Source organism: Schistocerca serialis, chromosome 7 (genome assembly GCF_023864345.2).
Source record: "Schistocerca serialis cubense isolate TAMUIC-IGC-003099 chromosome 7, iqSchSeri2.2, whole genome shotgun sequence".
NCBI lineage: Eukaryota > Metazoa > Arthropoda > Insecta > Orthoptera > Acrididae > Schistocerca > Schistocerca serialis.
This window is the reverse complement of record NC_064644.1, coordinates 314329970-314356766: the sequence shown is the minus strand read 5'-3', so window position 1 is coordinate 314356766 and position 26797 is coordinate 314329970.

Genomic DNA, 26797 nt, shown 5'->3' with positions numbered 1-26797 from the left:
CGATACTATGAGGTTTTTCGTAAGCTATTGAGCTCTGTAATTGCCAATGACTTGTTTAATGAGGCCCTGCGTTTCGGAATTCTGTGTCAATAGCTGCTGTGAGATGAGTTTGGCAAATTACATTGTGACAAAGGAAGTACAATTAAACCAGTTAGCAAGAGAAATGTGGCCTTTACTCATAAATGGTGATGCTTCTTCGAATGAGAAAAGGTTAACAACTCACACAAAAACAATTCTATTGGAATTTTGGTGGAATCCCCGTAATCCATCGTATTTTTAACACTGAGCGACGGGAATGGAAACTTACCAAAGGATTTTATTCCTTCTCTTGATCTGAGCAGTATTAAAATAATGACGAGCGTTCCTTCAGGCGGAATGATAGGCACATGCCAGATACTGTTTACTCACCTAGGGCTTGCCAAATTGACAATGCGTGATCGCGAATAAAATAGTTGTTATTGAGAAAAATAAACAGTTGGTCTGTCGCACAACACAATGGTCAGTGTATTGTCAGCAGCGAAGGATAATGTGCGCGACAGGAATGCACAAGCTAGCCATGTGTGCCTTGTGAGATGGAGTTCGAAAAACATTGTCATGAAAGTGGATCTGCCTTTGTCAGCAGCACATTTCAACAAATAAAATATATCTAATCATAACACTCTTTTAGGATATTCCTACTTTCGTAATAATACCGACCATTTTCTTCATTTGTGTAGCCTGTTGTTGTATAATTAGTTTATTAATGCTGATAATGTCCATGCAACAATTGAAATACTTTTTCTCATCACGGCGAACCAATTAAAACATTGTTATTTGTGGCTGCTTTCCGACTGTTTCTAGCTTGCAGTGGAAATATGTTGTTCACATGCATGTAGTACAGTGTGTCGTATTACATTATTACATACATATCAGAGTAATCACAGTGAAACTTCTATGCTTCAGATCTTGGACGCTTTTTACCACAGGAACAAAGGGATCACACCTGTGGAGATTATCCCTTTCTAAATATTTGTAACAGATCGCACAGATACGCTAGCTTACTAGGCAGCGAGAATATAACCTTGCTTCCCTGCCTTGATTCTTAATCACATGATTATATAATATTCCTTGCTTCCTTATTCACTACCCTCTGTCCCTTCTTGCGATCTGAAAACATCACGGAGGCATATGGTGCAATTCCAGCGGCCAATGGCTCATCAGTTACTGAAGTATACATTTTTCTTGATAGAAGAAAAACAAAACAAAACTATGCAGATATAAATAACAGAAAAGTATAACGTGCTAACGAAGAAAGCTGGAGCGTTTAAATGGCGAAAAACGAAACACTACCCAAAGGCAATAAAATTCAGTACACAGTAAGGCAAAATTTATCGTATTGGCAATACTACCACTGCTGATATGCGCCGTTCCGATGTGAGCATATGGCCGGGCTACTTTTCCGCTCCCCTCCTTAAATTTCCCACGATGCTAGCTAGCGTGGCAAGCGCGACTCGCGGCGCGAGAAACTGTGCCTCAACCACAACGCCGCGCGACCTGGCGCAGGCACGTGTCGCGTCCCAGTCGCGTCGCGTCGCAATTTGCGCGGTCCTATTTGAATCTGTGATGTTACAAAAACGCGCGCTGCGCTGCGTCGCGGCACACGCGCTATACGCGTCTCAATTTGCGCCTAGCCTCGACGGCAAACTTCCCCCATTAGGACTTTGCCCAGTAAGGCGGTGCGGGTCTGTCGCATCGTTCCCCTACGCTCTGTCAAGAACCATGGGACCTTATTTCCATTCCACTAATAAAATATATAGCACCCAATGGAAAATCACCCATAATATCTGTAGTTATAATGAATTATGTAATACTGGAAAGGAAAACTATTTTCTGTATCTCGGCAGTGACATAGAGCAAAATTCAACAGTGAAATTGAAAACAATATGCCAAAGTTTAACGTAGTCTGTGGAGCAATTATACATTCGAAAAAAAAGCACAGAAGAGACACACATGGCAGTACTTATTACGCTACGTGGATCAGAAACTCGGGTTCCCACACAAAAGAAGATGAACAGGGTGCGTTTCGCCAAGAATTACTCTCTTACCCCAACCTCTTCATTTAACAGTAACACTTGCACCCTACGTCCTCCGTTATTTGCTGGATGTATTCCAGTCCCTCCCTTCCTCTACAGTTTTTACCCTCTACAGTTCCCTCTAGTACCAAGGATGTCGTTGCCTGATGTCTTAACACATGTGTTATCATCCTGTCCCTTCTTCTTGGCCGGGAGCTGTGACCTAGCGGTTCTAGGCGCTTCAGTCCGGAACCACGCTGCTGCTACGGTCGCAGGTTCGAATCCTGCATCGGGCATGGATGTGTGTGATGTCCTTAGGTTAGTTAGGTTTAAGTAGTTCTAAGTTCTAGGGGACTAATGACCACAGCAGTTGAGTCCCATAGTGCTCAGAGCCATTTGAACCATTTGAACTATTTTTGAACCTTTTTCTTGTCAGTGTTTTCCGTTATGTTCCTTTCTTGCCCGATGCTACGGAGAACCTCCTCATTTTTTATCTTGTAAGTCCACTTGTTTTTCACCGTTCTTCTATAGCACGGCATCTAAAACGCATAGATTCTCTTCTATTCCGGGTTCCCCACTGTCCACGATTCATTGTCACACAATGCTGTGTCCCAAACGTACCTTCCGAGGAATTTCTGCTTCAAATTAAAGCCTATGTTTGATACCAGTATACTTCTCTTGGCCAGGAATGCTCTCTTTGGCTATGCTAGTCTGTTTCTTATGTCCTTCTTGGTTCGCCCGTCATGGGTTATTTTGCTTCCATGGTAGCTGAATTTCTTCGTATTGCCTACTTCGTGATGTTAAGTTTCTCGTTATTCTCATTTCTGCTCGTAATCATTACTCCCGTCGTTCTTCGGTTTATTCTCAGTTCATATTATGTACTCATTAAACTGTTCATTCCATTCAAGAGGTCCTGCAATTCTTCTTCACTTTCTCTGAGGATATCAATGTCTTCACTGAATCATTGACATCCTGTAATTTTGAATTTTGTTCACACTCTTGAACCTTTCTTTCATATCTATCACTGCTTCTTCGACGTACAGACTGAACAGTAGGGGCGAAATAGGCGCCTCTGCCTTACACTATTTTTAATCCAAGCGCTTATCTTATTGTTCCCTCTTGGTTCTTGTCCATATTGTAGATAAACCGTATTTCCAAGTCGCTCACTAGAAGCACAAGATGGAGGGAGAAACAGAATAGAAGGCTTGACCTTGTCGACCGGAACAGGTGAAATCGCCTAATCCATTAAGAGAGAAGGAGGGGAAGAAGAAGAATATACACTCCTGGAAATGGAAAAAAGAACACATTGACACCGGTGTGTCAGACCCACCATACTTGCTCCGGACACTGCATGAGGGCTGTACAAGCAATGATCACACGCACGGCACAGCGGACACACCAGGAACCGCGGTGTTGGCCGTCGAATGGCGCTAGCTGCGCAGCATTTGTGCACCGCCGCCGTCAGTGTCAGCCAGTTTGCCGTGGCATACGGAGCTCCATCGCAGTCTTTAACACTGGTAGCATGCCGCGACAGCGTGGACGTGAACCGTATGTGCAGTTGACGGACTTTGAGCGAGGGCGTATAGTGGGCATGCGGGAGGCCGGGTGGACGTACCGCCGAATTGCTCAACACGTGGGGCGTGAGGTCTCCACAGTACATCGATGTTGTCGCCAGTGGTCGGCGGAAGGTGCACGTGCCCGTCGACCTGGGACCGGACCGCAGCGACGCACGGATGCACGCCAAGACCGTAGGACCCTACGCAGTGCCGTAGGGGACCGCACCGCCACTTCCCAGCAAATTAGGGACACTGTCGCTCCTGGGGTATCGGCGAGGACCATTCGCAACCGTCTCCATGAAGCTGGGCTACGGTCCCGCACACCGTTAGGCCGTCTTCCGCTCACGCCCCAACATCGTGCAGCCCGCCTCCAGTGGTGTCGCGACAGGCGTGAATGGAGGGACGAATGGAGGCGTGTCGTCTTCAGCGAAGAGAGTCGCTTCTGCCTTGGTGCCAATGATGGTCGTATGCGTGTTTGGCGCCGTGCAGGTGAGCGCCACAATCAGGACTGCATACGACCGAGGCACACAGGGCCAACACCCGGCATCATGGTGTGGGGAGCGATCTCCTACACTGGCCGTACACCACTGGTGATCGTCGAGGGGACACTGAATAGTGCACGGTACATCCAAACCGTCATCGAACCCATCGTTCTACCATTCCTAGACCGGCAAGGGAACTTGCTGTTCCAACAGGACAATGCACGTCCGCATGCATCCCGTGCCACCCAACGTGCTCTAGAAGGTGTAAGTCAACTACCCTGGCCAGCAAGATCTCCGGATCTGTCCCCCATTGAGCATGTTTGGGACTGGATGAAGCGTCGTCTCACGCGGTCTGCACGTCCAGCACGAACGCTGGTCCAACTGAGGCGCCAGGTGGAAATGGCATGGCAAGCCGTTCCACAGGACTACATCCAGCATCTCTACGATCGTCTCCATGGGAGAATAGCAGCCTGCATTGCTGCGAAAGGTGGATATACACTGCACTAGTGCCGACATTGTGCATGCTCTGTTGCCTGTGTCTATGTGCCTGTGGTTCTGTCAGTGTGATCATGTGATGCATCTGACCCCAGGAATGTGTCAATAAAGTTTCCCCTTCCTGGGACAATGAATTCACGGTGTTCTTATTTCAATTTCCAGGAGTGTATAAACGCTTTTGGTAACGTGTTTCAGAATGATTATGGTCCACAAGACCCTCCCCCCCCCCCCTCCCCTCCCTTGGATTCACGCCTTACGGTCCTATAGTATTTACAGCACTCCAAAGCGACCTCTTTGCTCTTTTATTGGGGAAGATGGATATTTTGACTGATGAGCCTATTACCAAAAACAAAGGAAAATTTGTGCTTCCACCATAAATTATTATTCTAACAGCTGTTTAGTGTGCTTATAAGCAGCTAGAATTAATTAATATCGAATTATTAAAATTCATCTCAGCGCTTATACAGGAGAACACTTAATCATGCACATAGAGTACGACAAATAGGCATAACTAAAATAATTCCAATATCTTCAATAGAATTTCAGCCTCATCTAGATAACGATATTTTGTGGCATTAAGGGAAACTGAATAGAATATATTTTGGTGAAGAAGAAATTAATCGCTGTGGACTGCCAGCTACTAATTGGCAGAGTCAGTGCTTTAGCCATAGAAGTGTTGGGCCAAGAATGGCAGGAATTCCCCAGACACACCATTCGCTACTAGTGCGTCACTTACATGGTAATATTGCTTCGAAACTACCGTTTGTAACGTTACGCGAATGTGGGCAACCGTTTTGGCCACTATGAGCTGGTAGGAGGTAAAGTAAATTTTCTTGTGGGGGCCCGGGGCTCAGGAAGCAGCGCGGCCGCCCCAGCCAAAGCGCCGCTGCTGGGCAAGCCACAGCAACCGGTACTGGCCGGGTGGCTGCAGAGACGAGTAGCGCGTTGGAAACGGGTAAATCTCAAGCTGGGAATTTGAACCGCTATTGTAGCCTTTGTGCAGGGGATGCACTAAAAATGGTGGAGCGTCACACTAGCTGAAAGATGGTTTCTCACAGCTCTTCGAGAATCTATAAAAATTTTCAGCCAAATATTAAAGCCAATTTGAATACATCTGCAATCTCAGAAAAACAGGGCCCATTCAATGGCACAACAATATTTCAATGTCTTTAAAGCTACAGAAGTTAATACACTGCAGAGCCAAAGAAACTGGTACACCTGCCTAATATCGTGTAGGGCCCCCGCGAGCACGCAGAGGCCGGCCGGAGTGGCCGTGCCGTTCTAGGCGCTAGAGTCTGGAACCGAGCGACCACTACGGTCGCAGGTTCGAATCCTGCCTCGGGCATGGATGTGTGTGATGTCCTTAGGTTAGTTACGTTTAATTAGTTCTAAGTTCTAGGCGACTGATGACCTCAGAAGTTGAGTCGCATAGTGCTCAGAGCCATTTGAACCATTTGAGCACGCAGAAGTGGCGCAACACGACGTGGCATGGACTCGACTAATGTCTGAAGTAGTGCTGGAGGGAAATGACACCATGAATTTTGCAGGCCTGTCCACAAATCCGTAAGAGTACGAGGGAGAGGAGATCTTTTCTGAACAGCACGTTGCAAGGCATTCCAATACGCTCAGTAATGTTCACGTATGGGGGAGTGTGGTTGACAGACGAAGTGCTTAAACTCAGAAGAGCAATTGCGGAATTGTGGGATGTCGCATTGTCCTGCTGGACTTGCCAAAGTCCGTCGGAATGCACAATGGACATGAATGGATGCAAGTGGTCAGTAAGGGTGCTTACGTACGTGTCACCTATCAGAGTCGTGTCTAGACTATCAAGGATCCCATATCACTCCAACTGCACACGCCCCACGCCATTACAGAGCCTCTATCAGCTTGAACAGTCCCCTACTGACATGCAGGGTCCATGGATTCAAGAGATTGTCTCCATACCCGTACACGTTCATCTGCTCGGTACAATTTGAAACGAGACTTGTCCGACCAGGCAACATGTCTGCAGTAATCAATATCAAGTGTCGGTGATGAAGGGCCCAGGCGAGGCGTAAAGCTTTGTGTCGTGCAGTCATCAAGGGTACACGAGTGGGCCTTCGGCTCCGAAAGCCCATATCGATGATGTTTAATTGAATGGTTAGCACACTGACACTTGTTGATGGCCCAGCATTGAAATCTGCCGCAATTTGCGGAAGAGTTGCACCTCTGTCACGCTGAACGATTATCTTCAGTCGTCGTTGGTCCCGTTCTTGATCTTTCACCAGACGCAGCGAAGGTCAGAGATCTGATGTTTTGCCGGATTCCTGATATTCACGGTACGCTCGTGAAGTGATCATACTGGAAAATCCCCACTTCATCGCTACCTCGGAGATGCTGTGTCCCATCGCTCGTTCGCCGACTATAACACCACGTTCAAATTCACGTAAATCTTGATAACCTGCCACTGTAGCAGTAGTAGCCGATCCAACAAATGCGCCAGACACTTGTTCTCTTATATAGGCGTTGCCGACAGCAGCTCCATATTTTCCCTGTTAACATTGTGTTTGAATACGCATGCCTGTGCCAGTTTTTCGGCACTTCAGCGTATTTCACAGCGAATAAACATTTCCACAGTGAACTTTTAAACACTTCACACAATTCAGCATACGATATCTCAAATCATAGCATTGCACTATGGCTATAATCTCTGAAAGTTACGCATTTGTTTATATTTTATATATTGACTTATGATATCTTTTATAAAATTTTATTATGGAAACATTTATCAGAACAACGTATTGTCCTAACATGCACAGGAAATGATTACAGCATGAATACCTCATATTTTGTCATATTTGTGAATTTATTTAGTGAACAGTTTACTGTTTCGCCAGGAACTTTATTCATTGTCGATTGCAAGTGCTATTAAAAATCTGTGCCAATTTAAAAATGATGAGTCGCATATGTTAGCGGGAACCACAATCGAAAAGAGAACAAAGACGCTTCTGTCAAGAAGGCATAAATAACAATTCGTGTTCATTTAACGCGAACGCATTTGTGCAAGAACATTAGCTTACCTATTTATGGACAAACCTTTATTTGTAATTATTTTGGATGATCTGAGTGTGATCGAATATTTATAACATTACTTTATTTAAACAATGTCGTAATATATTAGTTTAGTTCGGGAAGAAGACGTGTCTGCACAGCTTAAGAACAACCTATTTCTGGTGGGGACGGCCATCAGCTGATGGAAAAGCAGAGAGTAACGGAACACTAACGGGAGTCAAGTGGAGACTGGGACTTCTCGAGTGAAGAGCTCAAGGGAGTGATTCGGGACATTTTTAAGAAAGTTCTCGAAGGAGACAGACCTGCCTGCGCTAACGAGTGGTATTCGATTGTGGGGACTTTTGGTTCCGGGCGGTGGACGGCAGCTATGATACTTTATCTTCTAAACGGGCTTTATATTTAGAGATGTCTGAATGTGCTCTAGAGTAGAACCCTAACTTTATCCGCTTGTATTACAGAATTGGGGACACACAAACCTACTATTCTTTGTATCGCTTATGTCTATTTTTGAATCATCCTGTTGAGCTGTGGACTATTTTGAGCTGATGAATATTTCGTATATTGTGATCACGAAACGGACTTAGTTTTCGCATGTCTTTGATTACAAATTAGTTTGTTTAGTTTGCTACCATTCTCGTAACGCTTTCAACATAACTTCACTGCATTTGATAAGGATATTTTCTTGTCTGTATTTTAACTGAATATCGTAGCACCACTTTCAGTTTATTTGAGATGTCCTTTCTTGATTAAACTTTATTCAACTTAAGTCTCTGTCGTCTACATCATTTACAGACGTTAGAATAGAGTCCTTGTTATTGAATTATTCATTTAACTATTATGTTGTATTTGTTTGTATCTTATTAACTCGCAATTCTAGCCAATGCATAGACTGTTTGACTGCAGCATCACCGTTATATGTTATTATTTGCAGCTAATTAGCTGCAGGGCCTGAATGTGGACGTGCGCGGTTAGATCCTATAGCTACATCGAGCTGTTGTTTTTAAACAAAGCCGTGCTTAGCCAAGATGCCTAAGGTACGGGTAACAACACGTAAATAAACAACTGGTTTGCTCGTGTGGGACGCCGTTTAAAATGGCAATTACTCAGCAGTAGCCGTTACCGTCGCAAGCTGAACACCTGCGATTCAATAACAGATGCTGCAGGGAATATCTACAGCACATCGGGCTTCCACCATCACTGCTGTATGCGCCTAAGGAAGAGGAGGACACCAGGAATATATTCTGCGGTTGCGCAAATCAGCATGATGACACAGCTTCTCTAAACGAATTGTCCCCTACTGACATCAATAACAGCGTTACTCCAAACGTATTGCAGTACGACGTGAAAAACTGACAGAGTCAAAAGCATTGCCACAGTATAAGTTTGTGTGTCGTGTAGTGATAGTGTGTGTGGAATCCGCAACCTCTGGAAGCCAGAGGCCCAATATCTGCTTCATGCTGCACATACACAATTAATACTCTTTGCACAACAGAGGCCGCTATCGCATCGCATATAAAACATCAGGAAGGCCTAGAAAAACGTCGGCACTGGGCTCCCAACCCAGAATAACGAATTCTGGGTGAACTGAAGATTGGACATTGATTTTACTAAAACTATTCCAGTCATCCTAAGGTTCCTTTCCGCGAACAACGTCACTTAAGCACTACCCCTTTCGTAATCTAATATTAAGTACACTAGATCGTAACAGGTCACAAATTGTTGGAAAACAAACACAACAGTAACAAAGCAAACAGAATACAACGTCTCACCAGATGCAGTGAACTACCTATGAAATGATCAGAGACAAACTTATGATGCATCTGAAGGTCACGAGTCTTCGCGGAAAAGTATCTCGTGGGAGCGGTGTTTGTCTCCTGATCAGCTCGAACAAGGTATGTTGTGCCGGACAGTCATGAGCTGGTACGTCCCTCCATGTTATTTTTGCTTTAAACACAAGTTATAATATGCTGCAGACTATAAAAACAATTAATATTCCCAGGTGAGTCGGAGGAAGGAAGACACTCTTTCTTTATTCGCTCTGAACTGAAGCGAAACTTTTATTAAGAACCGTCCACACACACACACACACACACACACACACACACACACACACACACACATACACATACGTAAGTGAAACGCAGGGATGTGGTTTGTCGACTTAATAATTTTAACGAATAGTTGGTGTTTTAAATGTGCGGGGCCCTTTCCCTTCTGGTCTCAGCGACTGTACAAACATCTGCATCGTCTACAAAGAGTGATTTTGGCCACCAAATTTTTGGCTCACTTGTTATGCATACTGATACTTTCCTTTTATGAACTGGGCTTCATATCATTTTTGAGAGCAACGCAGACCTGAAATTAAAACCTGTTTTTCCATTGTAAATATTGCATAACCTTACAGCACTGAATTAAATTGAAGTACTGGTGCTCCTGGATAAGTAGCTTTTAGTACGTAACTAACACCGTCTGTTATTAATGTTCAAAACGTTCAAATGTGTGTGAAGTCTTATGGGACTTAACTGCTGAGGTCATCAGTCCCTAAGCTTACACACTACTTCACCTAAATTATCCTAAGGACAAACACACACACCCATTCCCGAGGGAGGACTCGAACCTCCACCGGGACCAGCCGCACAGTTCGTGACTGCAGTGTTATTAATATTAGTTTTAATGTTTCAGAACTTTTTAAAGTTTTATATATTTCAGTGTCACAGATCCTGGAAGCTTTTACAAATGGGTAATAGTTATCAGCCATTATGTGCAGGTTCAAATCAGAAAACTGTTTGAAAGAAAATATTAGAAGGTTTCCTTTTCTTGTCGTCAGCTTTATGACTAGTTTGAACACATTTATTCAGGCTGTTCTTGTAGGCTCCGTCCTCATTACATGTCTATACCGCTGCAGTCTCCATATGCTGATCCGGTCTGAAAGGGATATCAGGTGATGAACTACACTTTCAAATATTAAAGTTTGTTCCTGAAATTCAATATAACTATAAAATGTGTACATAAACTACATAAAGCGGCATATGAAAATTTGTGCCGGAGGGTAATTCGAACCCCCATTTCCCACTAATCACGAGCTGTCACCTTACCATTTAGGCAGTCCGACCGACCTAATCTTCCATATGTCACTTTACACATCTATCTATTTCTTCTCATAGATTATTACAGTTAACCTGAATTTCAGGAATAAATTTCGTTATTTGAAATTGTAGTTTGCCACCAAAGTGACAGTGATACGCTATGCCTTCTCTTTGTGTTGATTCTAAAATCTGCGTGGGAATCACGAAATATTCAAGTGTAGATAAATGAATTAATAATCTGTGAGAAGAAATAGATGAGTGTTTGGCAACAGAAACTTAGGTCGGTCTGGGAAGCGTGCTCGGGTAGCGTAAGTGGTAAGATAACTGCTCACACTGAGCAGGAAATCTGGTTTAGAGTCTCGGTACGGCACAAATTGACAAATATCACTTTATGTAGTATATCTATACCCATTATAGTTAAGCTAAATTTCAGAAATAAGTTTCTTGTTGGTGGACTTTAGAAATTTCACTTCTAATGCCAGAAGTTTCGATGATGCTCTCCTTATGATTGTGCACGCTTCGATATCAGACGTCAATACTGGTAAGAAGCAGCTGTTGAAAATCACTGATTTTGCTGTTCATGGAATCATGTCCTTCCGTGTACTGGTTACCACTAGCTGGTAGAAATCAGACCCCCTTTGCTCTCTGTTGCTTATGTCTTGTCTAATCAAGCTATCCCAGCATACTATACTTCCTAGGTGCGCAAAACTGTCCACACACTCTAACTGATGGTGGCCAAGTTTCACACTTTCGGGGTGACCATCTCTGATGACTGCCATCCCCACTGTCTTGGTCTCACTGATGCGGCAGCTGCATTCCTGTAACTGGGATTTTCACACATTGAGTCTGAACTTCCTGTTCCGTTTCACCCCAGGTTATATCATCAGCAAAGGTAACTGCGTTAAGTTCACTAAGAACTTTCTTGATGTTTTTTTGTTATATCACCGATAAAAGTGATGAAATTTGGTAATTTGTGGTAAGGTCTTATGGGACCAAACTGGTGATGTCATCGGTCCCTAAGCTCACGCACTACTTAATCTAACTTAAACTGACTCCAAGGACAACACCCAAACCCATGCCCGAGGTAGGACTCGAACCTCCGACGGGGGGAGCCGCGCGGGCCGTGTCAAGGCACCCGAGACTGCGCGGCAACAGTGATGAACAATATTTTGAACAGTGAACTGCCTTGCCGAGCTCCATTCTTGGTCTGAAAAATGAAAACCCTCTAGTATGATGTAAATTATTCTCTGACGCCTTAACACATGTCCTCTCATCTTGTCAATCTTTTCCATATATTACTCTGCTCGTACATCATCAGTCCAGCTAATGTTTTGTCCCTCAAGCGTAATTTTGCTTCCAAGGTTGCCATACTCCTTCATCTACTTCATGATTTCCAAATCAGATAATAAGTTCATAGCTAACTCATTTCTGCCACTTCTCGTTACCTTTGCCGTTTTCCGGTTTATTCTCGTTGCACATTCTGTACTCATAGACTGTCCAGTACCTTCAACAGGTCTTGCAATTCTTCCTCAGTTTCACTGAGGATAGCAATGTCGTCACGAATCTAGCCATTGATATCGTTTCACCACGATTTAAAACCTACTACTGAACGTTTGCTTCTCAGATGCACAGATTGAACAGTAATGATACCACGAATACGTTACATGCAGAAACGTTTACAACTATACAAATTAAAGAGAAACATACAAACTCATTAAAACATTTGTTGTTAGGAGGAATAAGTAAATTTTATTAAAAATGTGACTACAGTACGTCAAATTGAACCTGTAAGTTTCTGTTTCATGTGGTCCGCTGGAGGCGCCAAGTCACATGTTTACGTCTTGCGGGCTCAACGTTGTCCATCAATCCATTACCGATGGTCTAATGAAGGAACTGATCCAGAGACTGAGGCAATAGTGTCTACATTAACCAGCGAGTTTCAGTTGGTAGGAAAAAAAGGAAAAAAAAACATTGTTCAAGTAAACCGGTGTAAAATTGTATCGAACTTATATTTCGAATGTATTCTAATACAGTTTTTCATATAATCTACGCTTGAAGTACCTTGATTGGAATGAATGAACACCAGAAAGTAACAGCGCTGTTTACAACCGTAAGAAATCCATCTCGGTATTAGGACTACGAGCTAGGTCCAGAGCCTACGGATACAGACTAAAAAGGAAGGCACGCACATTCCGTATTACAGCTTCACGTCGACTTCAGAGTCATTCTGTGCAGTAAATTTCAACTTTTGATGGCCAAGTGTTACCGAGTTTGGAGCGTTTATTATGGCATAGTTCGTGGTTACACCTTGTTGCTCCGATTTCTTTCAAAGTGAGTATGTGGTATTACAGCACGCCGTCAGTGTATGCACCCGGAAGCATTTCACAAAAACAGGCAAAAGGGAACCAGAACAACGTAGCTCATCTCGTATGTAAAATACGTCGTGTTTCCGCGTTGATGACACAAACAGTGAAACACGACACCAACTACTCTGGTGACACCATGAACAAGCTATTGCCACCAGCATTGCGGATTACGTGCGTACCGTTGTTGTCGCGGTGTAATGGAAAACCTGTTGCCAGGGGGAAACGTGTCGGTTTTCCTCGCAGCGGTAACGCAGTTCTGCAGCTGATTTTGCCTCGTGGTCCTGGCAGTACACGGGACTAAATGGATCATGTTTTATTTGAGTAATCAGTTTTCTGACTGGCTTGATGGGGCCCACCACGAATTCCTTTACTGTGCTAACCCAGAGACCCCCAATTAATTATTGAATGTATTCCAATCTCTGTCTTATTCTACAGTTTTCACACTCTACAACTGAGTCTAGTACCTATCAGCATGCCCCTTCTAACTGTCAGACTTTTGCATGTGTTCCTTCCTTCGCCGATTCCGCGAAGAACCTCCACACTGTTTATCTTATCGGTCTACCTAATGTACAACACTCTTCCGTATCACCACGTCCCAAACGCTTCTATTCTCTTCTGTTCCGGTTTTCCCACTGTCCGTGATTAATTAGCATACAGTTCTGTACTCTAAGCGTACGTTCTCAGAAATTTCTTCCTCAAATTAAGGTCTGTGTTTGACACCAGCAGATCTATGTTGATCAGTAACGCCCCCTTTGCTTGTGCCAGTCTGCTTCTTGTGTCATCCTTGGTTCGTCCGTCATTGGTTACTTTGCTTCCAAGGTACTAGATTTCCTGAACTTCGTGATCACCAATTTTGACGTTAAGTTTCTACTACTTCTCATTACTTTTGCCTTACTTCGGTCTATTCTCTTTCAATATTCTATACCCTTTAGACTGTTCATTCCTTTCAACAAATCCTGTAATTCTTGTTTACTTTTACTGAGGATGGAAATGTCATTAGCGAATCTTATCACTGGTGCCCTTTAAGCCTGAATTCAATCCGACTCTTGAACCTTCCTTTCTTCCGCCAACGCTTCCTTGACGTACAGATTGAACAGTAGGGGCAAAAGACTTCTTCCCTATATATTTTTAAACCAAATAGTATGTTCCTGGTGTTCCAACCTTATTCCTACCTGTTCGTTCTTGTGCATTTTGTATACCGTCTATCTTTCTCCATAGCTTATTTCTTTTTTTCTCAGAATTTCGAACATATTGCACCATTTTATATTGTCGAACGATTTTTTAGGTCAACAAATCGTATGGGTGAGTCTCGATTTTCCTTCGGTCTTTCTTCTTATCAAGCGCAACGCCAGAACTGCCTCTCCACTGCCTTTACCTTTCCTAACTGATGAGCACCTAACAGATCCTCAATTTTCTTTCCATTCTTTTGTATGTTATTCTTGTCAGCAGCTTGGATGTATGGCCTGTTGAACTGTATATGCGATATCTCTAGCACTTACCTGCCCTTTCTGTCTTCGGAATTGTGTGGATGATATTCTTCCTGAATGTATAATTGTATAATCATACGACGCCATTCTCATAGATGCTACGCATCATCGTGAATAGTAGTTTGGTTGCCACTTCCCTCAATGATTTTAGAAATTCCGATAGAATGTTATCTATCTTTTCTGCCCGACTTGGTCTCAATTCTTCCGGAGCTATTGTCAGTTTTGACTCTGAAACTGGATCCCTTTCTTCTAATACGTCATCAGACAACGCCACCCCCTCATAGTGGCCTTCAGTGTACTCTTTCTACCCATACGCCCTCTTTTTTGCGTTTAACGTTGGAATCCCATTGAACCTTCAATTTTTACCACCCTCGCTTTTAATTTCAGCATAGGCTGTTTTGACTTTTATGTATGCCGAGTCAGTCTTCCCAAGAATCATTTCTTTTTCTATTTCTTCACATCTTTCCTGTAGCCATTTCGCCTTGGCTTCCACGAACTTGCTATTTACTTCATTCCTAAAGAATTTTTATTTCTGTGTTCCTGTCTTCCCCTGAACATTATTCTACCTCTTCTTTCGTCAATCAGCTGAAGTATTTCTTCTGTTATCTAAAGTTTCTTTGCAGGTCATTTCCTTGTACATTTGTTTGTCTGTCCAGAATCCGTAATTGCCTTTTTTTAGAGATGTTCAGTCCTCTTCAACTCAACTAACTACTATGGTGTCCCTTATTGCAGTATCCACATCCTTAGCTAACTTCAAACGCTTCTCGTCATTCGTTAGTACTTCGGTACGCCACATCGCTGCATCTTGAATCCTTCAGAAGATTCTCTTAAACTTCAATCTGTTCTTCACCATACTAAATTGTGGTCTGAGTCTATATCTGCACCTGAGTAGCCTTTCAATCCAGTATCTGGTTTCGGAAACTCTGTCTGACCATGGTATAATCCAGATGTAACCTTCCCGTGTCTCCGAGTCCTCTCCAAGTATACCTCCTCCTCTAGTAATTCTTGAACAGTATATTCGCTATCGCCCATCTAAAATGTATTGCACAACTCGATTAGGCTTTCTCCTCTCTGATTCCTACTGCGAAGTCCATATTCTCCCTTAAGCATTCTCTTCTACAACTGCGTTCCAATCCCCTATGACTACTAGATTTTCATCTCACTTTACATGCTCACTTACCCGTTCAGTATTACCATATCTCCTGAACTGGTGCATGCGGTGTTATATTGTATACCTGAATCATCGTCGTCGGCGATGGTTTGGTGTCGAATCTGACAACCCTATCACGGAGCTTTTCATGATACCCACTCTCTGCCCTACTTTCCTATTGACAACGAATACTTCTCCCGTTACACCGTCGGCTCCTACCTTATTCGTCTGAGTAGAAATCCCTATCTTGCTTCCATTTCATTTCACTACCTTCACCACAGTTAGATTGAGCCTTTGCATATGCCTTTTCAGATTTTTAGGTTTCCTACCACTTTCAAACTTCTGACATTCTCCCTAGTTCAGCTTCGGCAGATAAAGATGAAAAGTATGTCAAAAGGTTTTAACAAAAGCAAGGATCAGTTGACAGTTTTATTGTGTTCAAATGACTCAAGTTGACTCCTTATGTTACTGGCGAGTAGAAAAATCGAAAGGCTTTTGAAGGTACTTTAATTTTCCCATTTATTAATGTTCATTCTAATGCGTGGATGACTTGAGGATTGTTTAAGGACTGGTTTTCCATAATTCCGTACAATCTGTGGGAGGCAACTTAAGAAAACCTCGGTCTCCCTGAAGAGAGCGAGGTTGACTGTTACTAGATAACTGAACAGCCTCACCATCCAGTGTCTGAATTGATTTCAGGGAATATACCCGCTACGTATCTTCTAGCAAAATTACTTCCCTGATTCAACGAATGGAACAGGAAGTTTTTCAAAATTTCAACGTTTTTGCAGAGATTCTTTCTTAAACTCCTAAGTGTTGCTCAAAATGAGATGAGAAATTTGTTTAGACTGGACAGGCACTGGCAATAAAAGACTTGTAGTCGAAGAAATATCGGACAAACCAATAACAGAAAGTATGATAAGGCCACAACAAGGACTTCAACCACTAGATACCGAATCTGATTAAGAAGAAGGGGCTGATGCAACAAACTCAACATCTCCACTTACCTGGAATGAAGCTATTGTCGCTTTTGGTACATTTATAGATTCCTTGGAAGCAGCAGATCATACAACATTGCAGAACTTGTAAATTTGTGTACTATAAGGAAATTTGAAGAAAAAATCGGACACAAAAAAGCAAAATGACTTTAGGCTTTATTTCAAATGAATAAAATATAGAAATACTGTATGAACTGTAGTATAAAACACACGCAGTACTAGTGAAGAGTATAATACTGTACTCTCCCTAACTTAACATAAAATCTTAAAGTTACATTAAAGGATGTATGCAATAAAGTTTTTTCATGTGTTCTCTAAAATAGTATCCTACACTTTTTATCTCTCTAATGGTAGCAGAAAACCTCCGACAAACCATCAAAGGCTGGTCTTGGGTCATTCATTGTTTACCTGCTGAATTAGCGGATTTCTGCTGCAGTTCATTTTAGGTCATATATGATGGGGTATGAAATGTACTCAACATGCCGAAATTGCATTTAAAGTTGGGAATGGAATGATATCTATTTTCATTCTCGACATACTGGTTTTTCTATTCAGTGGATGGGTCACATGAGGTGCTCCCAAATCTGTCACTGATCATCGGGAAGAATGTGCTCACAACAATCATCAGTCGTAGAGTAGTGGGATCGAGCACACTTTTGATATCAAGTTGATATGCAAATTAATTAAATTGATCAATTAATCACCCCCCAACCCCAGATGACGCCACGTGGTCTCCCAGCTGCATGTGTGCCCCCCCTCCTCACCCCTTCCCCCCCCCCCCGCCTCCCCCCCCCCACCCCTCCTGGTGGTCTAGAGGGTAAACTGGCGGGAAAAGGACTCAGCCTGTTCTAGGCTGCTGGAGAGAGGGAGGAGTGTACTTTATTTATTTTTGAAACAATTTACTTAGGAACAGATTACACATAGGTTATTTATTACATTGATAAAAAACACTAGCCCTGGCGTGCTTGGGGCCACAACATGCAGTTTACAGACCTGGAAACTACTGGAAATCACCGAAATAATGCAGCACACTGATGCACAGTCACGAAAAACAACTCGTAAATTACCGAAACAATGCATTGCTGAGCCTACAGACATGTTCACAAAATAATGCAGAGCTCTGATGTGCAGACACCTTCACTATGCATAAAATTATGAATATAATGCATGTATCGCACTTGTAAGTTATGTGCGCAAATGAATAAAACATCTAAACTGTCTTCTCAAGCCAAGGGTGTTGAACAGTCATTCTATATAAATACGAATCTGGCCCTGTAAGGTAGCTAATATTAGGTGCGGATCATAACAAATTAATTATAAATGTTGCTGTCATGTGACTAGAATGCATGAACTAATAAAAGTGAAAGAAAGAGAAAGACAAAACAGCTGTTCCCCTTTTCATTCTACATATAATTTATTAACTGTGCTCTCAGGCGTCAAGTGATACGCAACAATCATATTCAATTACTTTCAACACTCAATACCAAAATATTTAACTCTTGTACATACTGAACTGACAATTATTAAATCATTATCTCTACAAATGAAAATGTCATCACAGGCAAGAATGATCAAACATTTTCCTCTATTAAATTTACTTCTACGATACTGTAGCTGGTCAGTGCACTAAATTGGTGGAGTATAATTTTACCTTTTAAACCATGAAAAAACTCTCATGTACTCAGTACGAGGGTAGGTTAATATCAGAATTTACTGCATATTTTTCAGACTCAGCATTTACTGTGGCCTATTGCGCCATGATACTTTACCAATCAGGATCCGCAATGGCGTTGTCTCCGTGCTGGATCTGAAACCCTAATTCCGTACTCTGGCCTTGAATGAATTCACTCAGTCTCAACTTTTCTGCGTTCCATAGAACGTTAATGTTTCCCTAGACGAAATAATGGCTGTTGTAAACTAGTTAAGGGTTGGAGGAACGTGCACAATTTCATTGTCCACAAAAATTCGCGCAGGAATAATTAACTACCTCTTTGCTATCTGTTGGCACGATATGTGAAGCATATCGTCCACACTTCACAGATGCAAAGCTTTCAACGCCCTCGCTATTTTCCACACACTTGTGCAGTCCACCGCGAGATGAGAAATATCTAGTAATTTTTAGTTCTAAAAATGCTTTTATATAATGGAGATCTGTGACTGGTGGTAAACGTGTAGTTCTGTGCGGCGTTTCGTAAATAATAGTCTGTAAATGATGCAAATTGGCATCCCATGTGGTACGTCGTAAACTACAGTCCAGATGACACCATGTCCCAGTATCCTTCATCGTTCGTTCTGCACAATTGGCGGTTGGTTTGTGCCTGGATATGAAGATGGGTTTAATTTTACGTCTTTTTAAAGTTGCCAACCAAGGTCTAGTTCTATATTGGTGCCCATTATCTGAAATCAACCTTTCTACGTGCCCTAACTGCTTGAGGAAATCACGTTGTAGTGCCTTACTGATCGTAACACCAGTTACACGTTTCAAATGGGTCAAAGTGACATTCTTTGATGTTAACTCTAAAACTACAAAGATAAACGTGTTCCCATTCCTTGTCCGTAATTGTCCCATAAAATCTGTTGCTGCTAGATGTTTTAGTTTTATCGCTATTATGGGTGATAATGGTGGTCTAGTCTGAAATGTAACGTGTATGGCTAACGTTACATGTTTTGAGTACTTGTCGAATACGTCTTTTCATGTTCGGGAAGTGTGCGATCTCTTTAAGTTTCATAAAACATTTCTTCGCCCCAGAGTGCCCATTACTTAAGTGAGTGTACCATATATACTTGTTTACGAGTTCATCAGAAACACATACTGTCCATAAACTTGTACTTGAGTCTCGTCTGTAGAACAGCACATCATTCTTCAGCAAATAATGCTGACAAATGTCAACCGAGTTCTTGTCTTTCCACTTATGTTTGATGCTTAACACTTCTGGATCTTTGTTCTGTTCGTTTGAAATGTTTAAGAAAGCTGTTGTTATATAGTTTTCAAAAGGGACTCCTCTTATATAATATATACCAATTTGGTTTTCATCTGCACCAAGTGGGCACCGGGAAAGAAAATGTGCCAAGGAGTTTGCCGGTCCTGGGATATGTTTTACACAGAAATCATACTCTTGTAAGATTAAAATCCATCTTACTACCCTAGCATGTGTCAACTTTGCTGTGAGTAAAAACTCGAGAGCTTTATGATCTGTATACACAATAGTTTTCCTCCCGAATAGAAAATATCTAAACTTTCGGAAACCCCAGACTACCGCTAAAACTTCCAACTCTGTAATGGAATAATTTTTCTCGCTTTTTGATAAGATCCGACTCGCAAATGCAATGGTTTTATGCGTTATCTATTCATCTTGTTCGTAGTATTGAACCCCAGTCTTGGCGCAGTCTGTTGCCATAAAAAAATCTTGCGTAAGATCAGGGTGTGACAGTATCAAAAAAATGGTTCAAATGGCTCTGAGCACTATGGGACTTAACTTCTAAGGTCATCAGTCTCCTAGAACTTAGAACTACTTAAACCTAACTAATCTAAGGACATCACACACATCCATGCCCGAGGCAGGATTCGAACCTGCGAGCGTAGCGGCCGCGCGGGTCCAGACTGTAGCGTCTTTAACCGCTTGGCCACCACGGCCGGCGTGACAGTATCGATGCTTCCGCTAACGCCTTTTTCAACTTCTAAAACTCTTGTTCTGCAGTAACACCCCATATCCATGGAGTGTTTTTTACCAGTTAAACTGCCTAATCTGGGTGTAGGTAGAGTGTCAATACAGATGAATCTTTTAAAAAAGGTTAATAATCCCAGGATCCCTCTGACTGTATTCCTATTATCTGGTGTTTCAAAATTTCTTATTACCTCTAATTTTTATGGTTTCGGTTTTATTCCCTGTGCAGATAGGACATGTCCGAGGAAGTTTATGTGTTGTGTTCCAAATTTGGGTTTTTCCAGGTTTACAGTCCAAGTTATATCAGTGTTTTCAGTAAAGTATCCAAAATTTCGTTATATTTCTCCCACGATGAATCTGCTATGAGGGTCTCATACACTTAACATGTCAATCGCTCCTGTAACTCCTTAGGTAAAATACTTCCTAGAGCTCGACTAAAAGCTGTGGATGAAATCTTCAATCCGAAGGGGACTCTTTTAAACCTATAACTCGTTCCAAAGGCAGTAAATGGAGTAAATTTCCTGCATTCTGGAGCTACTTCAATTTGCCAAAAGCTACTTCGTAAATCGAGTGATGAGAATACTTTTACATTATGAAAACTTTTGGCCGGCGCTGTGGCCGTGCGGTTCTAGGCGCTTCAGTCTGGAACCGCGTGACCGCTACGGTCGCAGGTTCGAATCCTGTCTCGGGCATGGATGTCTGTGATGTCCTTAGGTTAGGTTTAAGTAGTTATAAGTTCTAGGGGACTTATGACCACAGATGTTAAGTCCCATAGTGCTCAGAGCCATTTTAAACATTTTTTTTTAATTTTTGGACCAAATCTTCTAGTCTTTTGGTGTTTCTGGAACTATGATTGTGTTAATTTGTCTTGAATCTAACACCAAACATATCGTTCCATCCTTCTTTTCCACAACACGTAATTGGCTGTTGTAAGTTGACGGTGCTTGTTCAATAACACCATCTTGTTCCATCTTATTTAACTCCAACAATACAGCTCGTCGGTAACTCAATGCATGTTATATGGAGCTAATCTAAAAGGCTTATGGTCCTTAACCTGGAACCTATATTGTAAATCTTTCATTGCTCCAGGTTTCGGTTCGAATACAATCGCATCCTTGCGTAGTATTCCATCTATTCCAACCTTTACTGATCTGTTAACCCTCTAGACTTCGTATTTTTTTCTCGATCTCTGTGTAAATGTCTTCGAGTATTCCCAAATCCGTTATGCCCTGATTCGTTCGTCCTTAGATATCGTGGATTTTCCTGACAAGAAAAATCTCCATCTACGTGCATTTTTAACTGTGTATAATTTCCACACAATTCTTCATATTTCAGGTTTTCCTCGAATTTTAAGGTGATTTCTCCTAAAGTGACACTTCCTCAGCCCATATCCATATTGAGGAAGTCAGCTCCAGTAAACATATCGATTGACATCTTTGGTACTATGACAAAACTCGTTTCTATTACATGACTCTGGCAGTCAAATGCAACTCTTGTCTGCCTTTTTACGTTCGACGAACGTCCCATAATTGGTCCGAGTACTTTGACCTTTCGCCTTGTAACACTAATACGTCATTGTCACTATTGCAGCGATTGAATAACGGCTCTGATATCGCCATAGAATTCACTCCCACTATCTACAATTGTCTTAACGACAATACCCTTGACTGTTACACGATGTATCGGACTTATCTATGAAGTACGCTCGCCTTCGACTTCCTCCATTAATATGTCCTCTATACCTATGTATGAGTGTTTGTTCTATCACAGCTGGTTGTTTATGGGCATCCATAGTCGCGACATTTTCCATCAACATTTGATGGTCTTCATCGAGAGGTTGGGGCGAAGAATTTCCTTTTTTTAAATTGTCCAACTTTAGTCTCGCTGCTTCTAGCTCAGCTTATACCGTAACCAATCTACACTCCTGGAAATGGAAAAAAGAACACATTTACACCGGTGTGTCAGACCCACCATACTTGCTCCGGGCACTGCGAGAGGGCTGTACAAGCAATGATCACACGCACGGCACAGCGGACACACCAGGAACCGCGGTGTTGGCCGTCGAATGGCGCTAGCTGCGCAGCATTTGTGCACCGCCGCCGTCAGTGTCAGCCAGTTTGCCGTGGCATACGGAGCTCCATCGCAGTCTTTAACACTGGTAGCATGCCGCGACAGCGTGGACGTGAACCGTATGTGCAGTTGACGGACTTTGAGCGAGGGCGTATAGTGGGCATGCGGGAGGCCGGGTGGACGTACCGCCGAATTGCTCAACACGTGGGGAGTGAGGTCTCCACAGTACATCGATGTTGTCGCCAGTGGTCGGCGGAAGGTGCACGTGCCCGTCGACCTGGGACCGGACCGCAGCGACGCACGGATGCACGCCAAGACCGTAGGATCCTACGCAGTGCCGTAGAGGACCGCACCGCCACTTCCCAGCAAATTAGGGACACTGTTGCTCCTGGGGTATCGGCGAGGACCATTCGCAACCGTCTCCATGAAGCTGGGCTACGGTCCCGCACACCGTTAGGCCGTCTTCCGCTCACGCCCCAACATCGTGCAGCCCGCCTCCAGTGGTGTCGCGACAGGCGTGAATGGAGGGACGAATGGAGACGTGTCGTCTTCAGCGATGAGAGTCGCTTCTGCCTTGGTGCCAATGATGGTCGTATGCGTGTTTGGCGCCGTGCAGGTGAGCGCCACAATCAGGACTGCATACGACCGAGGCACACAGGGCCAACACCCGGCATCATGGTGTGGGGAGCGATCTCCTACACTGGCCGTACACCACTGGTGATCGTCGAGGGGACACAGAATAGTGCACGGTACATCCAAACCGTCATCGAACCCATCGTTCTAACATTCCTAGACCGGCAAGGGAACTTGCTGTTCCAACAGGACAATGCACGTCCGCATGTATCCCGTGCCACCCAACGTGCTCTAGAAGGTGTAAGTCAACTACCCTGGCCAGCAAGATCTCCGGATCTGTCCCCCATTGAGCATGTTTGGGACTGGATGAAGCGTCGTCTCACGCGGTCTGCACGTCCAGCACGAACGCTGGTCCAACTGAGGCGCCAGGTGGAAATGGCATGGCAAGCCGTTCCAGAGGACTACATCCAGCATCTCTACGATCGTCTCCATGGGAGAATAGCAGCCTGCATTGCTGCGAAAGGTGGATATACACTGTACTAGTGCCGACATTGTGCATGCTCTGTTGCCTGTGTCTATGTGCCTGTGGTTCTGTCAGTGTGATCATGTGATGTATCTGACCCCAGGAATGTGTCAATAAAGTTTCCCCTTCCTGGGACAATGAATTCACGGTGTTCTTATTTCAATTTCCAGGAGTGTAAATTTCAAATCCTCATTTTCACACCTTACTACTTCCTTTGAGTTTGTGTCCTCGTCACACATCCACGTGATCGTATTTAATTTGGATTTTAGAGCCTGACAGGTATTCTTTAAGTGTGACAGAACTTCACACTTAGATTATGGGGATTTGTCAGATTCTGTGTTAATTGTGTCTGTAATCGCACCATGATTCAACTCGTTATCGTATTTATTTTCTGCCACTGAGAGTTGCAGATTCAAATTTTCAGCTGTGTCGTCATTTATAACGACGCTGTTTTCTGTGTCTTGTGTGATGATTACACAGTCTAGGTAATACTGCCGTACTATGTCCTCATATGTGCCAAAATTGTATACCTTTGAATCTGATTTAGCAGACTGTTCACGTACTTAATTATCTGGTTCATTTTCCGATCCAGACGAAATATTTGCCCTGTTGTTTTTCTCTCCATTATCGACTTGTTCTCCCCGATTTTGTCCAAAAAAAAAAAAAGTGTTCAAATGTGTGCGAAATCTTATGGGACTTAACTGCTAATGTCATCAGTCCCTAAGCTTAAACACTACTTAACCTAAATTATCCCAAGGACAAACACACACACCCATGCCCGAGGGAGGACTCGAACCTCCACGGGGATCAGCCACTCAGTCCATGACTGCAGCGCCTGAGACCGCTCAGCTAATCCCGCGAGCCCGATTTTGTTCGATTCCCTCTATCCACAATACCTCAGACTCTTTCTGCTTTTCTTCCAAAGTTTTGTGGAAGGATTTTAGTTGACCTTGTAGTAGCGTGTCGAACTTTTGATCAGATGTACTTATGCGTACTTCCCTATTTTTTCTACGACCTATATTAGCCGTATTTTGTCGGTTAATCCTATCGTCTTGATCAATCGTAGCGTTCCCGGTTACAGTAGGATTTGTATTATCCTGCTGAAAATCATTTTTTGTCTGTGCAGAACCAAACATCTGCACCATATACAATAATGCTTCGTCATAATCAACTGGTTCACAACTAGGTAATGCTCGGAGTTCATCCTCATCGTCAGTGTCAATCCACTCTATCTCGTCCCAACACTTCAGTTGTGACTTCCTCCCTATTCGTAGTATGTGTACGGATACCTTTGATAATCTTTCTGTCGTTGTTGTTCCCAGTTCCGATTCTTGTACATCACACCTTAACCTATTTATTGCTGCGGTCGCCTTGTCATACATTTCTGCAGAAAGTGTATTATCTGCTTGAACTCCTGCAGTAACTAACGTCAGTCAATCCTCACGCTTTCCATGATTTGGTGGTCGTAATTCAACCTCAGTCTGTGGTTCGTTTCTCCAGTAATTACCATAAGTATTTGCCTATGGCTGCGTTCTCGTACCATCTCCCCATCTGCGTTCTCTCCATAGATGTGGCGATCGCTGATTAAAATTAGTCTATCGGTTATCCCGAATTCTCCAGTTTCCATTCTTATTTTCATATATATTCCGCGTGTTCCAACCATTATTAAAACCATATCCATTACACTGTGGTCTAGTGTTTCCACAACACTCATTTCTGTAATTATTCCCATTGCGTCCAGAATTCAATCCCAATACAGTCCTACCATTGCTACCATTGTTATTATTCTCTTTACTATTACGTGTTCTTTCAAAATTATTCTGTCCTGAATCGCCACGTCTTTGAACGTCGTTTTCACACATGAATTCTACATCTCTCAAAACACCTTTGAAAGTTTCTACATTATCGTCCCCTTTGTCCTATCAAGGCTTGTTGATTCTTCATTGGCAGTTTCGTTTTGCATATTTGAATCAATTCTCCGTCGTTATATGGGTTATCCAAGTATTGCTTCCCTTTATCCATATTCTCAAAGAATTTAACTGCGGTTTTCTCACGCGAATTTTCGAATGAGATATTTTGTAATAATCCATATTTTATTCTCATCTGAGCCTCAGGTGACCAAAATGTTGCTATAAAGGCAGCTCCGAACGAATCATACGAATCGCAAGTTTCCGCTATCTTCTGTATAGTTTCAGTAACACTTCCCTCCATATGTGCACAAATGAAATCCAACTTATGTTTCAATGTCCAATGTGTCGGTATTCCTACTTTAAACTGTTCAATAAATGTGCGGGGATGGAGAATATTTGCATCTTCCTTATAGTGCTGGTATTTCCGCACTGTAAGAAAGTGGTTATCATCAAAACCTCTCGCTTCTCTCTGTAATGTAACTTCTGGGTTTTGAAGAAGGAATTCTGTCCTAGGATTGCATCAAATCTAAGTAAACGTGTGTAACTTGGATCATTCTGTGTCATGTGCCGTAGAATCACTTGCAGATCTCATTGCGCAATATGCGTGCATAACGCCTGCTTCCGGCTCTGTATCTGACACGTAAGCAATTCTGGCTCGTTAGACGCCGTACTGTAACCCGTCGATATTCGTCCTACAGGTTGTGGAGTTGCGTAACGCGCCTCTATGGTTTGATCAGCGTGTGTCACGCTTTGTGTTTGACGTACTGAACCTTGCTGCAAAACACACTCTTGTATTCCCGATTGACCTGTTATTGTTTCTTTAACAAGTGGTCGCAGTCCACACTGTTCCCTACGGTAACCGTGATGTTCTGTCACACGCTGGTTTGGACTAATTTCCCGTTCTCAGTTTGCGGTTTCGGACTAAGATCCACATGTGCCTTTCCGTCTTACGTCACACTTAATTTCGGGTACCCTTTCTGTCGTATTATCGACAACTGTTGATTTTGCAGTATTCACAGTAGTATCTGCCGACACTAAAGTGGATTCTGTCGTCGTCTGCGACTCCCGACTTTCAATCGAACGTAAAATCTCCGATCTCAGCCGATGAAGCTGGCCGGTGTGGCCGAGCGGTTCTAGGCGCTTCTGTCTGGAACCGCGCGACCGCTACGGTCGCAGGTACGAATCCTGCCTCGGACATGGATGTGTGTGCTGTCCTTAAGTTAGTTAGGTTTAAGTACTTCTAAGTTCTAGGGGATTGATGACCTCCGCTCTTAAGTCCCATTGTGCTTAGAGCCATTTGAACCATTTTTTCAGCCGTTGAAACTGATGTTCGT